Source organism: Octopus bimaculoides, chromosome 6, assembly GCF_046866305.1.
Source record: "Octopus bimaculoides isolate indiv1 chromosome 6, ASM4686630v1, whole genome shotgun sequence".
Taxonomy (NCBI): Eukaryota; Metazoa; Mollusca; class Cephalopoda; order Octopoda; family Octopodidae; genus Octopus; species Octopus bimaculoides.
In genome coordinates this window covers 56316501-56318829 of record NC_142933.1, presented here as the reverse complement: position 1 = coordinate 56318829, position 2329 = coordinate 56316501, and the positions used below count along the sequence as shown (strand labels likewise).

The 2329-nt window shown below is 39.3% G+C and overlaps 1 pseudogene; it reads left to right on the top strand.

Annotated features, from left to right (window-relative positions):
* The first annotated feature begins 603 nt into the window (after positions 1-603).
* Positions 604-1383, top strand: LOC149135131 (uncharacterized; annotated as a pseudogene).
* The last annotated feature ends 946 nt before the right edge of the window (positions 1384-2329 follow it).

Sequence of the window (2329 nt, the reverse complement as noted above, 5' to 3'; positions counted from 1 at the left end):
TATGAGTGAAGTGGAGAAGAGAGGACAGATGGAAAATGAACCAGCTGGAAGCTATGCATCAGCCACGATTAAAGGAGTATCTATCAACGTCCTGGAAGTATGAGAAATTAAAATAGAGCCCAGAAAGTGGTAGGAGGGCAGTAAATTAGTAGAAAGGGAAGGAGCCACTTTGAGGCTGACTCCACCGCAAGAATTGACTAACAATGTGGCGAAATGGACAGTGGTGTACAGAACGCTATCTACATCCTCTAAAAAGATTGAGGTTGCCCCAATAGAGGCAATAAAGGAGAGCTTCAAGGACGTGAAGAAACTTACCATATTTTATGCAGATGGAAGGAAGTACAGCACAGTGGAAGTAAGGTTTGACAATGAAGAAGATGCAATAAACCACTCCACTGTGCCAATAAGAACATGGGAATGGGTACGGTACTTCTGCCGACTTACTGTGGCAAACGCATCGCCAGAGTAAGAATTGGCAGAGTACCCCCCAAGATTAAGGAGGCATGGCTGGTGGCAGCAGTCATGCACAGAATGGAGGATGAAATAAAAATCTTAAAGATTACAAGAACCAAAAAGGTTAATTAGTGGGGGTATAGCCTCGAGATGGCCATACAAGTGAGCCTAAAAGACTTGTACAAGATCACAGAGGAGATCATGCTCCCAGAAGACTTCAGACTAAGAGTAGTAGTGAAAGTAAGACCACCAACATGTTTCTTATGTGGTCAAAAGGGGCACACGAAAGCAAGGTGCCCCCAAAAAATAAAACGAAGAGGATGAGCAGAAAACTGAAGAACAGAGTACTGAAGTGGTAGTACTGGAAAGAGAGAAAGACAGAGTGGAGGAATCATTCACTATCGTGAATAGGAGGAAAAGGAAAGAGTGGGTGAGCTCTCCACCAGAGAGCCATAAAAGGATGAAGGAGATTGAGATGGAGGAGAAAAGGAACAGGTTTGAGACACCAGCAGAATCAACAATGGAAAGTAGAGTGGAAGCAGAAACATCATTGCAACATGATGTGGAAGGCTCAGACATTGACGTTTATTCTGGTGCACCAGGAGAGGAGCCAAGTGAAAAGACTCATTCGGACAGCCTAGATCCGTCGATGAAGCAAACAGATATTAAAAGGGAAAAAAACAAATGGCATATGGTTACATATGCCAAAAGTACGGCAATCGAACGGAAGATCATGAAGTTTAAGTCGATCATAAGAGTAAGGTTGCCACCAGAGAAATAGACAGAAGAAACCAAGGGAATAATTATTGACAAGGAGAGATATGAGAAACTGACAGAACTGTTCGGAAGTAGTATAGACCCTTTGGGGTTGAAATAAAATTCAACGAATTCATGGAGTATGAAGATTTGAAACCCATAATGAACTGTTAAAAAGAGCAAAGTAAATAAAATTTTATAAAAAAAAAAACAGGAAAAAAAGTCTTTCAAAATTTAAAAAAAAACCATGCTAAAAGGAAAAAAAGAGAGTGTAAGAAAGATTTGTTAATTTGTATAATTTAACTGTTAAATGGTACTGCTTGAGTGTGGTGCTCAATGCAGTCATTTCATCATCATTAATTTTATTACTTTTATACATCTTCTATTATTCATTCATTTTATTTTTTTGTCCTCACTGTAGTGTTTTGTCTGTCCTTTTGCTGTCCCCTCTATGTTATGGCCTAGGTGCCAAAATAAAGAATTACAGTCAGCGAGGTATGCTGTTCAGGCCAGTCACACAGATGATGAAATACGTCATCATAATGCAGGATATATCACAAGTTCATGACTGTCATAAATAGGACCACAAATATTGTACAACCTGTTGTAATGCCCTTTTACAGTCTCTGCCATTTGGTGGTAAAATCTCCCACAGTGAATGTCATCTTCAACAAATCTATGTGTAACATTATAAACTTGACTACTATTGTTGGTAGTACTCCAGTGCACTTTGGACTAAGATTCACTTGGATAGACTTAGGCAAGATCTAGTTATACATTTGAGAATGTGTTACTGTTCCTTTTTGCCACCTTGGACAGTTGTATCGATGCATTAGTTATCTAGTAAATATTATGTTAACCTTTGGCAATGCTGGACCAAAAGATCTCCTTGACATCTAATAAAGAGACCTCTCAAAACTAGTGATGTTCTGTTGTGTTTCAACTTTTGAGACAGAACAGCCCTCAGTCTTGCTTCTTGTTCCAGATAAAACATAAAAGTCTTGCTAGCCTCTTCAGCAGCAGTAAGCAATTTTTGTAAATCTTATTTGTGGTACAAGATGGTCGTGGCGCAGAACCTTCCCAAGCTTTTGCCACTTTATTGAAAGTGAACTCTGTTGAA